The 17,093-nt window shown below is 38.5% G+C and overlaps 1 pseudogene; it reads left to right on the forward strand.

Moving 5' to 3' along the window:
* The first annotated feature begins 204 nt into the window (after positions 1–204).
* LOC129632650 (uncharacterized) overlaps positions 205–17,093 on the forward strand; it is a 144,199-nt pseudogene continuing 127,310 nt past the window's right edge.

The raw sequence follows: 17,093 nt of genomic DNA on the forward strand, positions 1-17,093 counted from the left end.
ACTAAACTCAAGCCTTTATTCAGATTTCACCAGTTTTTCTACTAGCAACCTTTTCCATTTCCAGGATCATATCCAGGACACTCTCTTGCCTTTAGCTGTCAAGTCTTCTCACTCTCTTCTGGGACAGATTATGCAGTATGTCAGAGGGACAGAGGCCTGGGGGTTGGATAGTCAAACACTTTTCTCAGTTAATGCATATCGTGGATGGTGGGTGAAGCTCTATCAGATGTATTATGGTGGCAGAAGATCTGCTGTGTTTGCAGCAAAGGACTGGGCATGCTGTCGGGCCACGGGGCTGAATGGGGAATGCTGAAGACTTCTGGACTGGCCTCCAGCCAGAAGTGTGTAAGGTTGGGATGGGTTAGCCAGAGAACACTCACAGGCTCTAAAGCTGGGGAGTTATGCCCTCACCTGCCAATCGAAACCAAGCTTGCTAGCAAAGCTGGTCACCATGGACTTAAGGGTGTGCCAGTCATATACCCCGACAAGCACAAGACTAGTAAAATTCTTAACCTAAGAAATAAATGCAAAAGAAACAAAAGAGACCATAGCAAAAATCAACAAAACCAAAAGCTGGTTCTTTGAAAGGATAAATAAAATTGACAAACCATTAGCCAGACTCATCAAGAAACAAAGGGAGAAAAATCAAATCAATAAACTTAGAAATGAAAATGGAGAGATCACAACAGACAACACAGAAATGCAAAGGATCATAAGAGACTACTATCAACAATTATATGCCAATAAAATGGACAACAAGGAAGAAATGGACAAATTCTTAGAAAAGTACAACTTTCCAAAACTCGATCAGGAAGAAATAGAAAATCTTAACAGACCCATCACAAGCACGGAAATTGAAACTGTAATCAAAAATCTTCCAGCAAACAAAAGCCCAGGTCCAGATGGCTTCACACCTGAATTCTACCAAAAATTTAGAGAAGAGCTAACACCTATCCTGCTCAAACTCTTCCAGAAAATTGCAGAGGATGGGAAACTTCCAAACTCATTCTATGAGGCCACCATCACCCTAATACCAAAACCTGACAAAGACCCCACAAAAAAAGAAAACTACAGGCCAATATCACTGATGAACATAGATGCAAAAATCCTTAACAAAATTCTAGCAATCAGAATCCAACAACACATTAAAAAGATCATACACCATGACCAAGTGGGCTTTATCCCAGGGAGGCAAGGATTCTTCAATATCCACAAATCAATCAATGTAATACACCACATTAACAAATTGAAAAATAAAAACCATATGATTATCTCAATAGATGCAGAGAAAGCCTTTGACAAAATTCAACATCCATTTATGATCAAAAGTCTCCAGAAAGCAGGAATAGAAGGAACATACCTCAACATAATAAAAGCTATATATGACAAACCCACAGCAAACATTATCCTCAATGGTGAAAAATTGAAAGCATTTCCTCTAAAGTCAGGAACAAGACAAGGGTGCCCACTTTCACCATTACTATTCAACATAGTTTTGGAAGTTTTGGCCACAGCAATCAGAGCAGAAAAAGAAATAAAAGGAATCCAAATTGGAAAAGAAGAAGTAAAGCTCTCACTGTTTGCAGATGACATGATCCTCTACATAGAAAACCCTAAAGACTCCACCAGAAAATTACTAGAACTAATCAATGACTATAGTAAAGTTGCAGGATATAAAATCAACACCCAGAAATCCCTTGCATTCCTATACACTAATAATGAGAAAACAGAAAGAGAAATTAAGGAAACAATTCCATTCACCATTGCAACGGAAAGAATAAAATACTTAGGAATATATCTACCTAAAGAATCTAAAGACCTATATATAGAAAACTATAAAACACTGGTGAAAGAAATCAAAGAGGACACTAACAGATGGAGAAATATACCATGTTCATGGATTGGAAGAATCAATATAGTGAAAATGAGTATACTACCCAAAGCAATCTATAGATTCAATGCAATCCCTATCAAGCTACCAACAGCATTCTTCACAGAGCTAGAACAAATAATTTCACAATTTGTATGGAAAAACAAAAAACCTCGAATAGCCAAAGCAATCTTGAGAAAGAAGAATGGAACTGGAGGAATCAACCTACCTGACTTCAGGCTCTACTACAAAGCCACAGTTATCAAGCAGTATGGTACTGGCACAAAGACAGAAATATAGATCAATGGAACAAAATAGAAAGTCCAGAGATAAATCCACGCACATATGGACACCTTATCTTTGACAAAGGAGGCAAGAATATACAATGGATTAAAGACAATCTCTTTAACAAGTGGTGCTGGGAACTCTGGTCAACCACTTGTAAAAGAATGAAACTAGAACACTTTCTAACACCATACACAAAAATAAACTCAAAATGGATTAAAGATCTAAACGTAAGACCAGAAACTATAAAACTCCTAGAGGAGAACATAGGCAAAACACTCTCTGACATACATCACAGCAGGATCCTCTATGACCCACCTCCCAGAATATTGGAAATAAAAGCAAAAATAAACAAATGGGACCTAATTAACCTTAAAAGCTTCTGCACATCAAAGGAAACTATTAGCAAGGTGAAAAGACAGCCTTCAGAATGGGAGAAGATAATAGCAAATGAAGCAACTGACAAACAACTAATCTCGAGAATATACAAGCAACTCCTACAGCTCAACTCCAGAAAAATAAATGACCCAATCAAAAATGGGCCAAAGAACTAAATAGACATTTCTCCAAAGAAGACATACAGATGGCTAACAAACACATGAAAAGATGCTCAACATCACTCATTATCAGAGAAATGCAAATCAAAACCACTATGAGGTACCATTTCACACCAGTCAGAATGGCTGCGATCCAAAAGTCTACAAGTAATAAATGCTGGAGAGGGTGTGGAGAAAAGGGAACCCTCTTACACTGTTGGTGGGAATGCAAACTAGTACAGCCACTATGGAGAACAGTGTGGAGATTCCTTAAAAAACTGGAAATAGACATGCCTTATGATCCAGCAATCCCACTGCTGGGCATACACACTGAGAAAACCAGAAGGGAAAGAGACACGAGTACCCCAATGTTCATCGCAGCACTGTTTATAATAGCCAGGACATGGAAGCAACCTAGATGTCCATCAGCAGATGAATGGCTAAGAAAGCTGTGGTACATATACACAATGGAGTATTATTCAGCCATTAAAAAGAATACATTTGAATCAGTTCTAATGAGGTGGATGAAACTGGAGCCTATTATACAGAGTGAAGTAAGCCAGAAAGAAAAACACCAATACAGTATACTAATGCATATATATGGAATTTAGAAAGATGGTAACAATAACCCTGTGTACGAGACAGCAAAAGAGACACTGATGTATAGAACAGTTTTATGGACTCTGAGAGAGAGGGAGAGGGTGGGAAGATTTGGGAGAATGGCATTGAAACATGTAAAATATCATGTATGAGATGAGTTGCCAGTCCAGGTTGGATGCACGATGCTGGATGCTTGGGGCTGGTGCACTGGGACGACCCAGAGGGATGGAATGGGGAGGGAGGAGGGAGGAGGGTTCAGGATGGGGAACACATGTATACCTGTGGCGGATTCATTTTGATATTTGGCAAATCTAATACAGTTATGTAAAGTTTAAAAATAAAATAAAATTAAAAAAAAAAAAAAAAAAGAAAATGCAACTCCTATTTTTCCAGAACTTAGCCCATGATTTTAACTGTTGAACTCCCACTCTGCATCTCTCAGAACCAACTAATACAAATGAGAAACTCATCTCTTCATTTATGGCTTTGGGTTTTAGGGATCAAGATGGTAATTCTTTCCAGGCCTTTTGGGACCCATGTTCATAAGGGTCTCGGACATGGGAAAATAGATTCCTAAAAATACTGATACCTTATTCACTCTGGAGAGGGAAATGGCAACCCACTCAGGTGATCTTGCCTGGAGAACTCCATGGATGGAGGATCCTGGAGGGCTGTAATCTATGAGGTCGCAAAGAGTTGGACACAGTTGAGTGACTAACACTTATTCACTCAAAATCTAAAACTTCTGCTTTCTCTCCAAGGTCCTTGGAGCTATTGGGACACATTTGAATTTGATTCCAAACAAAATGAGCTAATCAGTTCAGTCCCTCAGTGGTGTCCAATTTTTTGCAACCCCTGGACTGCAGCATGCGAGGCCTCCCTGTCCATTGCCAACTCCTGGAGTTTACTCAAACTCATGTCCATTGGGTCAGTGATGCCATCCAACCATTTCATCCTCTGTCATCCCCTTCTCCTCCTGCCTCCAATCTTTCCCAGCATCAGGGTCCTTTCCAATGAGTCAGTTCTTCACATCAGGTGGTCAAAATACTGGAGTTTCAACTTCAGCATCAGTCCTTCCAATGAATATTCAGGACTGATTTCGTTTAGGATGGTCTTGTTGGATCTCCTTGCAGTCCAAGGGACTCTCAAGAGTCTTTTCCAACACCACAGTTCAAAAACATCAATTCTTTGGCGCTTTTATGGCTTTCTCAATTATCTTCATTAAAAGTGAATAGGGCCGAGAATAAAGGTTGGAAAATAAATACTATGTTTCTACTAATAAAAATGACTTAATATTTATTAATAAAAATTTTTCAACTTAGGCAAAAAGATGAATTTAGAAAGAACTTTGGAATGAAATGTTGTGTGAACTGAACAGGTCATGTCATCTCTTTAATCTTTGCATGTGTGTGTGCTAAGCCGCTAAGTTGTGTTCAACTCTGTGCAACCCCATGGACTGTAGCCCACCAGGCTCCTCAGTTCATGGTATTTCCCAGGCAAGAATACTCAAGTGTGTTCCCATGCCCTCCTCCAGGGGATCCGCCCAACACAGGGATTGAACCTGCGTCTCCTGAATTGCAGGCAGATTTTTTACTGACTGAGCCACCAGGAAAGCCCCTTAATCTTCTTTCACCTCATTTTATCTTCCACAAGGAGTAAGATAAAATGACTTCTTAAGCTCTTCAGAGCTGTGAAAATTGTTGACTGAGCAATGACTATCCACATAAATCTGTTAAAAGAAGATGTTATCAAGAAAGTAAGAAAAATTGGAATGCAAAAGCCTTTCTGCTCTACTAAAGTCAGGGGGCACTATTAAGACATTGATGGAAGCTTGCAAGAGACACTGTATGATGCACAATATTGTCTCCACTCTTGCATAGTTCAATTTCAATTATTTGCATATTCATGCAGTGACAGTTCCTCCTAACCATCCACAAGGCTCAGTGCCAAGGTAGTCAACATTCTGGTTGACTGTTTTTGTCTCTTAAAAATTGATCCAACAAATTTATTCAGAGTCATTTTCACCATCTGCTCTATAATTGTGGGTTGGGGGAAGGACAATACGCAGCTCAGTTTTAGCATAAAAATTCCACTTAGAGGTGTGACTATGGTCACATCGGTGAAAGCTATAAAAATAAATGCTGCGGGAGTCAAGGAGCTAAGGAACTCACAGTTAAAATGATAGAATTCTAGAGTATTGTTCCCTCATTGAACTTTTCTCTCATTTCTCCACACTTGATGGTAGGTCTTAAACCTAACTGAAATGTAACACATATGCATAGTCCCATTTGCTAAATACTATATGTAGTATCTAATTTGATTTGGTAAAAATGCTGTACAATAAGCTAGAACAGCAACAAATATTATTCCAGAATCTACTATTAATATTTTCTTCCACACTGAGGCACCTCAGTGGTTTTAGTGAAAACCAAAGGAAGTGATATCCTAGCAATCAGCGGTCATAAAAATCAAGTGTTAATGGATACCTGGGGATCCACCTAAGTTAGCGAGGGAAAGTGGTCAGAAGGCTGAAGATTAATGTCTGTTTAAAATATTTCACAGCTTCTGTAAAACTGACAGCCATACAGAAGGGATTCTTTGATCAGAGGAAGAGAAAAATAAAGACACTTCAGCAGAATGATTATTAAGCAGCAGAGAATAATTCAGAGTAAGTGTAAAGCACTGGAGACTTACTTGAATCTATGTATATATGAGGAAAACAACTCATGAACACTGTTTTTCAGGCTGAAGTTAAAGATGGGGCTTATAAAAGCAATAGCTACCAATTTTCACAAGGCAAAGTGATTGGCTTGTCAGCTCAGCATTGTTTGGTTGAAGTAGAGAGCCCTCAGTCCATTCATTGAGTCTGCCTGAAGTTTGTCATCAGGCTATTTAAAAAATGCTGATTCTAAACAATTTTATGAAAAGCCATCACTCTAGTTCCCTGACAACTGCTTCTCTTTTCACCCTCTAAGCCTGGGGTTGTGTGGTGGACAGGGTTGCATGTATAGGTTCAGGCTTAGAGAAAGCTTCCCTCCTGGTTCCATCAATGACTGTGATAAGAATATGTACTTTTCCTATCCATTCACTACCTTCTTCACGTGTTCACTGACTGTATATTGGGTATTTCCTAGTTAATCATTTTTTAACACATGGGAGTATGGGCAGGTAGTCATGGATCAGCAGTGTCCAGAGCTTTCCTTTTTCTGTGATGTGCTTGATGGTGTTTCTAAAGGAGTAGCCCTATAAAAACAGTGGATTTGTTTTCAATTTGAACTCTGAAAGAAAGGCCTTTTTCTCTCAAGAGTTCTTGAAAACTTGGCGGATAATGATCAGAAATAAATCTAGATAACAGAGCAGAAGACTTCTTCTACTTGAGGCAGATTGGCTACAAGTCCAATCTGCACAGTAAGAGCATGGATAAAGCATTCAGAGCTGTACTGTGAGTGACTACCAATCAAACTAAGACTTAATAATATAACTCCTAGAGCAGGAACAAACATCCCAGACCAACAGGTTGGTCTGGGGCAAGAGTAGTGGAGGACAGATGGAAGAAATTTCAGATGGAACAGCATATTGCCATATTGGCTAAGAATTTCTACTAGTTCCTCAGAGGAAAAAACAGTGATGGCCAAGTTTATGGCATCTTATTCATTGTGAAGTATATAAGCAGCATATTTTTGTGAGTTTATTATTGTATAATACATACATATATATATACACATATATATGTGTGTATATATATACCTAATCAGCATATAATTATCATTTCAGACTATGAGTTTAGTTATGTCCCACAAATGTTTTTGACATTAAAAACAATCCCATAGCTAGTGACTTTCTTCCACATAAGATTTGAAATTAGGAGAGAGATTTATACCTGGATTTGAAGTTTTCTCAATTATTACCATAGTCAAAATTCTGGCTCCCAGTTTTGACAAAATTGCTGAGAAGTTGTACTTATAAGTATTTATATAGCAAAAAAGTGTATTTCTTGGTGTGTTCTGTTTTCAGTTCATCACCTTAAGTCTTAAATAAATCTTGAAATTGTTACCTTTACTCTAAAACTCTGATCACTTATCCCTGCCCCTTCCAGTTATTGCCTGATTTCAGTCACTGTACTCCTGTTTTCTCAGTCAAGTCTGCCAGGCTCCTCTGTCCATGGAATTGTCCAGGCAAGAATACTGGAGTGCCATTCGCTTCACCAGGGTATCTTCCCGACCCAGGAATCGATCCCATGTCTCCTCTATTGCAGGCAGATTCTGTACTGTCTGAGCTACCAGGGAAGCCCCTTTCAGTACAATTTTCTCAGCCAGCCATTAAAGGCTTTTTAGTTTTTATTTAGAAGTTCCTTTGTGTCCTTCTTCTCTGTATGACGTCTATCTCTGGATAGGTAGGATACTCAAATGTAGTGGGCTGATTTTCAGAAATTACAGATGGAGAATTGCTCAGCAGAGGCAGGTTTAATGCAAACTGGACTTAGGTCCACATTTGTTGGATCACAGCCCCTTTGGGAGTTTGCCCAATGTAATCTGAAACTATCCCCACACTCAGACTTGGGTAAGGATGAAAAAGGCAGATGACTTCAGATTGGTAGGCGGCAAAGAAATTACTGAAGAGGCTTTTCTTGGGTGGCCCCAAGATGAGTCGATTTCTGCCAGATCTTAAAGTTTTTAATGGAGGCTTGAAGTGGCTTCACCCATGCTCCTAGTCCAGATTATTTCAACACCACATTACTATCTCTAGGCTGTGTTCTTGGGTAGCTTCTAGTATGAGGAAGGCGGGTAGGGGACGCATTCCACAGACAAGGTTGGGGCAATCAGGTTCTAAATTCTAGGTCCTGCTCAAAGGTCAAATGTGCTATCACATCTTCTTGATGATCATTTCAGTTGTATCCCAGGTAAGAGCAGCCTGGGCTATGAGGGTATTCAATTTCAAGTTTACTGAAGGAGTTGTGTGTCATGAAGCCAGACATGGATGGGTCATTACACAAAACCTCTGAATTCATCTTGGCCGTTCTCTGTTGCTGACTCTTTGCTTTGGCATTGTTCTAATTTTAATGAAACATATTACTTATAAAAGGGCTCCCCTGATAGCTCAGTTGGTAAAGAATTTGCCTGCAATGCAGGAGACCCTGGTTTGATTCCTGGGTTGGGAAGGTCTTCTGATGAAGGGATAGGCTACCCATTCCAGCATTCTTGGGTTTCCCTTGTGGCTCAGCTGGTAAAGAATACACCTGCAATGTCGGAGACCTGGGTTCAACCCCTGGGTTGGGAAGATCCCCTGGAGAAGGGAAAGGCTACCCACTCCAGTATTCTGGCCTGGAGAATTCCATGGACTGTGTAGTCCATGGGGTCACAAAGAGTCGGACATGACTGAGTGACTTTCACTTTCATTACTTGTAAAGGAATAAATTAAAAAAATGAAGACATAGGAAATGTACTGTCATGGAGCAAGTCTGGAGAAAATTTTTAATCCTATAGTGAGATAACAGGGACCTAAATTTGAGATATGAAAATGGAAAAGATAAGAACACAGACAGAATTATGAGGTAGTGATTGGTGAAATGTGGGAACTAATGGGTAAAGAGCTGGCAAGGATAACACAAAAGGTTTTAACTTCAGCTGATTAGGGCCACAAGAGGAGAGGCAAGTCTTAGGTGGAAAGAACTAAGTTTTGTTTTTTGAATGCACTGAATTTGCAATGTCTGGGGCCCCTCCTGGTGGAGTGGCTTCATGGCACTGGAGTGACTTTGAGGAGATTCCCCATGTGCAAAGGCAAAGGAGAAGCCCCAGCAAGATGGTAGGAGGGGCAAAATAGCATATAGAATCAAACCCCATACCCACCGGAGATGCTCAGAGGACTCAAACAAACCTTGTGTGCACAAGGACCCAGGGACCCCACAGAAACTGAGCCAGAACTGTGTTTGGGTGTCTCCTGAGGAGGTACAGGTCAGCAGTGGCCTGCCACAGGGGCAGGCGCTCTGGGTACAGCAGACCTGGGTGTGGCATAAGCCCTCTTGGAGGAGGTCGCCATTAGCACCACCATAGAGCCACCAGAACTTACACAGGATGGGAAACAGACTCGTGGAGGGAACAAACAGAACCTTGTGCACTAGGACCCAGGTGAAAGGAGCAAGGAGATCCAACCAGTCCATCCTAAAGGAAATCAGTCCTGAATATCCATTGGAAGGACTGATGCTGAAACTGAAACTCCAATACTTTGGCCACCTGATGCGAAGAACTGACTCATTGTAAAAGTCCCTGATGCTGGGAAAGATTGAAGGTGGGAGGAGAAAGGGATGACAGAGGATGAGATGGTTGGACAACATCACTGACTCGATGGACATGAGTTTGAGTAAACTCCAGGAGTTGGTGATGGACAGGGAGGCCTGGCGTGCTTCAGTCCCTGGGGTCACCAAGAGTCAGACACGACTGATTGACTGAACTGGGGCCCCTCCAAGAAAAGATGTCTAGCAGGAAATTGCATATACAGGTATAGGACTTGTAAGAGTCCTGAGCAATGACATAATACACTAACAGCAGCAGTAATCAGATGTTTCACCAATTTGCTAAGCCCTGTACTATGCACTTTCTGTTCTGCCTCTCTAATCTTATATGCCTGAATATAATGTGTTGGACTGTGCCTTCTCAAACTCTTAATCTAAATTCTGTTAGTGAATCATCAATATTTCTAGTCTGTAGTATCAACCTTTTTGGCACTTCAGTATTGTTCTACTTTTCTTCCCCATCAGTTATCAGTTATTTCAGTGGAATTTTAGAAAGAAGGAGAGATGGATGGGTCGTCAGTTTGCCTTCTTGCACTTGAAGCCAGAAACTGTGAGTTGAGGTATGACTCTGTGTTCTAGAAAGTTTAATCACATTTTGAAATACATTAGACTTTTTCAGGCAGTCAAGGCATCATCATTTCATTCTACCAAAGTATACTCTATAATAGCCTGAAGGAGATACAACATGATTTTTTTTATAAAATGTTGATTTCTTAGTCATAATGAAAAAAAAAGATGCTAAACAAAGTTTGAGGTCAGGCTTTTCTCCTTTTCTTTCACTTGCCATTAAGAGATCTTGCAATAAAGGATTTATTTTTGAAGCTTTTCAGATATATAAAATAAACATTTATGGAAAATATGGAAAAGTACAAGGAAAAAAGGAACAAGTCATACATAATTCTACCAGTCAGATACAATCCTATACATACATGGGGCATTTAATTCTTGTCTTTTTCTGTATGTACATAGTAGGTGTGTGTATTTGTGTGTATACATATATACACATAAATATATATTTATAAAGATATGTATAATACAAGCTGTCTTTTACCTAGATGAATCCTCTTTTACTTAGTTAACAGAAGCATTTCTCCCATGTGTTTAATTATGTTTAAGAATGTTTTTGTGATGGTATGTATTCCACATATGCTATTTTATAATTAAGATACCATTGTTAGGGTAAAAAGGGTTGTTTTCAGCTTTTTACCTTCATAAGTAATTATGCAGCATATATGTTTATAAGCCTCATTTCCAAGTACATTTCACTAAGTTAAACACATCACATATTCCCTGAATGATGAAGCTGGTTGGGGGTGTATAACCCCCATTGATGACCAGGGTATTTCAGTTGAGGAGATATAAGTCCCACCTGAAGCTACCTTCTTCATGTACCATTCAGTGATACAGGTGGTTCATTAGTTATGGCCGTATGTGTGGCTGCATAAGGTTGGTAACTAGTCTCCAAAGTTGACCTTCTAATATGTTATATCTCCACATATTCACAGTATTGTGTAGGTGTCCATCCACATTAAACTTTGTCTGTGCAGTGAACAGAAAGCAGAAGAGGCCCAGTGTGACCACCGAGGTAAGACCAAGCTGGGCCTTGGACCCTTGAAATTCACACTCTGAGAAAGTCAAAATCTTAAAAAAAAACAAAACACAAAATCAACTGTATTGAGACTGTTGTAAGGAAGTCTGGTAGCCCTAGGGAGCATGAGAAAGATGCTGCTGATATTGTTTCTTTTATATTTGAAACCACATAGAAATTGGACTTCAAAAATTTTTAATTTTGGCCTTTGGGAAGAAGACAAAAAATTCTGTAAATGGTGAATGGACTAGGGTTATATTTAGCCCCAGCAATAAACAAATGAAAAAAAATTCTAAAAACTAGAATATTTATCAGATTTATTATATAACTAGCATTACTTTATTTATTTAAATGATTGAGCAAAACTTTACTTCAGGTATTAGATGTCAGTATTAATAGATGAATTATCCATAAATAAAGTCTGAATCTGGCTGTCTTTCTATAGTGACACTGAGTGGGTTCTCTGTATGTTCAATCGTCATTATCAGTTATGCTGAAGTTAGAGCTGACTACTATCTGCTTCTAGAACTGTGGGAGCATTTTGTGAAGAGAAAAGGTGATCATTGTTTATGAACAGGGTGGAGAAGGAAAGACAAAACACCAAATAAGACCTTCAACAATACTTACATTCTTTCATGTCCTAAGCAATGGCCAGAGTTGGTCAGACCTTGAATAGAATAGTGAGCTAAAGAAGGGAAATTTAAAGCAACTCTAAAGGGCAAGACTCTGAAATGTAGTGGCAGGAAAATTAGGAATCTGATAAAGAAAACATGTTTTCTAGGTGAAATGGATGATTGGGAGATCTAGGAAGATGATCCTGAAGGAACATTTGGGATTGAGAAAAGGAAAGTCACCCGAGTTCCCAGACTCCATTGGGATATTGACATTGCAAAAGGAATGAAGATTCTGTTGCTGAAAACGGATGTCAAAATCCATTTCATAGTATAATTTATTGTTGTTTGTTTAGTGGCTAAGTCACGTCTGACTCTTTTGTGACCCCGTGGACTGTAGCCCGCCAGGCTCCTCTGTCCACAGGATTTCCCAGGCAAGAGCCCAGGAGTGGGTTGCCATTTCCTTCTCCAAGTATAATTGAAGACACAAGTAATAACTTTCCCTTTCTCTTTTGCCCACAAGGGAAACATGCTGTGTTTTGCTTTAGCGTCTATGATCTCTGTGGCTCTGGCATAGTCCCTTCACTTACTGATCCTTTTATTCCTGTTCATAGACATTTTTCCTGAGGCTGCCCTACCCTACCACTGAAAATAACAGTTTATTTGTGGAATTATGACAGAAACACACTTTGAACAACATATTTTTTTCTGTCTTCTAAAAAAATGAGGTTTGAGAAAGCAGACTAGTAGAATATGCAAATTGAAGTTAGTCTTACTAAGTTAAAAGATAGGTTTTGCAATTCTAATAATTCTGCTGGTACCAGACGCTGAACTCGGCCTCTCAGAGGCAGTAAAGGGGGAAAGTGCAAGAACCCTGTGAAAAGTGGCATGGTGACTGAGAAGACGGGCTGGCAGAGTTCCAGTTAGGTCATTTAATGAATATTTCTTGTGCATCCCTATCTTGAGCTAGCTGTCTTGATTCCCGCCCCCCCCCCACCCCCACATATTCTAATACATTAATATTATCCTAAGCTATGAATTGGCTCTATTTTCATCTTAGACTTCTGACATACACTTAGAGATAGGCTTTACCCTATCTTTTCTCTAATTTAACCTTTTAGATTACTGAGTCAGTCCGTTTATGCTCATCGATTCTCAGCACAGATTTCCAAGCATGGAAAACATACACCCTTAGTTTTAATTCTACAAAGCCCTGACTTAGGCTGGGCATGGTTTTGAAGTGTCAGGTAAGCTACTCTACATAATGGAGATCAAGGCTGATGAGTACATGGCACAAGGGCTTCTCCCTTCCTTTACGCCCATCTTCTTTGCACTGCAGACATTTCTAACAATCACACATGTTTTTTCTGTGATTTAAGATGCAGCTTCAGAATATTCCTCAACACATTTCATGAAATCATTGCCAGTCAAAAAATCGATAAATACACATTGAAACCCAATTTCCATTCGTAACTCTAAAGGATGTGAGGACTGAAAAATGTATTTATAATCTTAAGTTACTTCATATAACTTTGATTTTTCCCCTTCCTTCCCTAAATGGTAGCGTGCTGACCAAAACTGTACTGTATATGTGGTGACATTGCTTTTCTTACGCCCCTTTGTAGGAACTGGTCAGTCCGCACCCCACTCCAGTACTTTTGCCTGGAAAATCCTATGGACGGAGAAGCCTGGTGGGCTGCAGTCCATGAGGTCGCTAAGAGTCGGATATGACTGAGCGACTTGACTTTCACTTTTCACTTTCATGCATTGGAGAAGGAAATGGCAACCCACTTCAGTGTTCTTGCCTGGAGAATCCCAGGGACGGGGGAGCCTTGTGGGCTGCCGTCTATGGGGTCGCACAGAGTCGGACACGACTGAAGCGACTTAGCAGTAGCAGTAGCAGCATAAGCTTCCAAGTTGAGAGAAAAGACTAAATCAAGTACTAAAAAAAAAAAACAAACAAAAAAAAAAAACTCCATAAATTTAATTAACACTATTATTGAGTGGCTAGTTAATGCCATTTTTCAAAATACTAAAAATAGGTTGAAATTTATTATTATGAAGACTTTAAAACAAAATGGATTAATACCTAGGTGATTAACACCTGTCAGTGTTCATATGTTCTACAGATAGAACTTAATGCTTTAATACATCACAGCTTTAGACATCTATCAAAGATATTTTAAGATTCCTATCACAACACTGAAAGTCAGAGATCATAAAGAATGATAAGAAAATTAAACAAAAGTGATTTTACCTTTAGTCTTTAAAAGTAAAGACTGAATGCTTGTCATCTTCTAAATGAAGCCTCTTTTGATTTGGTTTATAAAATTTCAGTACCCTCTTAACACACTTTATTCTTCATGTGCTCCTCTGCCAACCTCAGTAGCAGAATCTCTTAAACTTCTCTATTTTTCCTCTAATCAACCAACTATTCCATTTATTTGCTATATATGTCTTATAGCAGATGCTCAGTAAATATTGGTTGAATAAGTTGTGTGTCATTTTAAAAAATGCAATTAGATAATCTGAAGGAAAGGGAAAGAGTAGATATTTGTAAATTGTATATTTATAACTACAAGGGTGCCTGTGTATTTATATAAGGTAATATCCATTCATCCCACAAACATTTATTAGATTCCCCTGGGTAAATGCCCTCAGTAAAACATGATTCTTCATCTCAAAGATTTTGAAGATTAGTAGGAGAAATTGTAGTATAATTTGATAAATATTGTGATAGAAATGCATTCAAAGTGATAGAATAAATCTACTTATCTTCAGAGAGAGCTTTCAGTGAAGGTTCTATGACACTTTGGTTAATCTTTAATTCTTATTTGCCATGTGGCACTTTACATGAACTAAATGTGTGCATGTACTTTTACATATATTTATATATGTGGAAACGTATATGAATTAAATATGTGTATTTGTATATAACATAAATACACACATATATATGTGTATATGTGGATATATATGTATAATTTGTTTTCAAAGGAGATGGAAGAATTATTACAGAAGTTATTAAAAGAGTACTTAGAATGAGTTAACCCACTTTGGTAAACTGTTTAGATTTATATTTTAACATGACATTGTTTTAAAATTATTCAGTTAATTTTATTTTTATTCTTTCTTATTCATATTAGTATATATGATTCTTGAAAGTGCAAAAATCAGATGATAGTTATAGGAAGTAAATTATGATGTTTGTCATAAAATAAGAGCTAAAAGTTGCTTTAGTAAGTGTGTATTATTAAAAGTAACTTCTAATTTTTTAAGTAGATAGCTTTTTCAGCTCAAAAAGTATAATTTAAAAGTTAGAAACTGTCAAAAATCTTACAAAGTATCTGAGATTTTATTTTAGATGAGAAAACTGAGATCCAGAGAGTGTAATTAACATGATTAAAGTCTTACAATGTCAGCACTACGAGTGGGGCAAAACCCCCAAACTTAATCAAAACTCAGCATTCTGACTTAGTCTGACGCTTTTTAGTATACTTTCCTGTAATATTTAGGTTGAGAATATCATGAAGAAATGAAGAATCAAAGACTCTTCTAGAGTCATTGATTAAAGTCAATCAATGACTCTTCAAATCAATGACTAAATGAAGAAAGTCAAACAGAGAAAGTCAAATGTGATACCTCTTATAGGTGGAACCCAAAATATGATAATATAGACTTATTTACAAAGGACTCACAGACGTAACTGAACTGAACACAGACATAGAAAACAAATCTATGGTTATCAGAAGGGACGGAGGTAGAGGAGAAATAAATTAGGAATATGCATTTAATAGGCACATACTCTGGTGGTTCAGATGGTGAAAAATCTACTTGCAGTGCGGGAGACCTGAGTTCAGCCCCTGGGTTGGGAAGATCTGGAGAAGGGAAAGGCTACCCACTCCAGTATTCTGGCCCGGAGAATTCCATGGGCTGTATAGTCTCTGGGGTTGCAAAGAGTCAGACATGACTGAGCGACTTTCATTCACTCACTACTGTATAACAAAATAGATGAACAATAGGATGTATTCTTCAGCACAGGGAACTATATTCAGAATCTTGTAATAGCCTATAGTGGGAAAGATCTGAGAAAATTCATGTGTATTACTGAATCGCTTTGCTGTACACTTGAAGCTGACACAGTGTTGTAAATCAACTATACTTGAGTAAAATAATTGCTACTCTCTACTTCGAACCTCTGTCAAGTGTTTCCATATACGGTATCTTATTTTCATGTGACACATACAGACAGAATAGCAGTAGCTGAACACACCATTGAGGATACTGCTGACAAAAAATCAGTCAGCCTGTGAAAGAAATAGAAAATGTTATTCAGGCTAAATCAAAGGATTATGTCAGGAAGAGCATCACAGAAGGCTCTGAGACTTCTGTGAGAAGTTAAGGTGCATTTATATAAATTTTAAGACAGAGGACTGCACATTCACTGACATGTTACTGACAGTTTACATAATCCAGGTCTAAGAGTCATCCTTGTGGTGGGTCATGTAAGCCCTTACAAGATCAAGAAGAACTGTTATCTTTTCAGGAGTTGCCTTTGCTGTTTTTGACTGAACAGGTATTCCTGCTGATGGGGAAGGTCTGATTGAATCATAACATAGATACACAATGTACAATGAGGCGAGAGGGGAGGCCAAAGGGCAGGGAAAATGTGTTTACATTTTTCTTGTAATAAAATTTGAATTTTATTTCACAATACATTTATCTCGGATATGTTTTTCTGCAAACGCTTCTTTAATGAGTTTTTGTTTTACATTATATTCTAAATTCCTTGGTGTATTTTATCATCAAACTACATAATGTGTGAATTTTTTTTCTTGAAAGACCTGAAATGCACAAAAACACTGATTTCCTTTCAAATTCTTCTGTGATCCTTTTGTCAGTAAAAAATATTTGAATTACTAGTTCAATTTTTTCAGGAGCTTGAGATGTTCCTTTTTATATGGATTATAAAAAGGAAGCAAAGGAATGTCTATTGGAGTTACAATCAATTAGGATGGAAAGAGGCTTCCGAGGGGGCACAGTGGTAAAGAATCTGCCTGCCAGTGCAGGAGACACAGACGTAAGTTTGATTCCTGGGTCGGGAAAATCCCCTGAGTAGGAAATGGCAACCCACTCCAGTATTCTTGACTGGAAAATTCCATGGACAGAGGAGCCTGGCAGGCTAGAGTCTCTGGGACGGGAGTCGGATATGACTGAGTACTGCTACTGCGGGGTGAAAAGCTGAAGGGCTGGAGACTGGGGGCCACTTTTAGTATAGCATAATTAATATAACACATCAGTTCAGTTCAGTCAC

Source organism: Bubalus kerabau, chromosome 1, assembly GCF_029407905.1.
Source record: "Bubalus kerabau isolate K-KA32 ecotype Philippines breed swamp buffalo chromosome 1, PCC_UOA_SB_1v2, whole genome shotgun sequence".
Taxonomy (NCBI): Eukaryota; Metazoa; Chordata; class Mammalia; order Artiodactyla; family Bovidae; genus Bubalus; species Bubalus kerabau.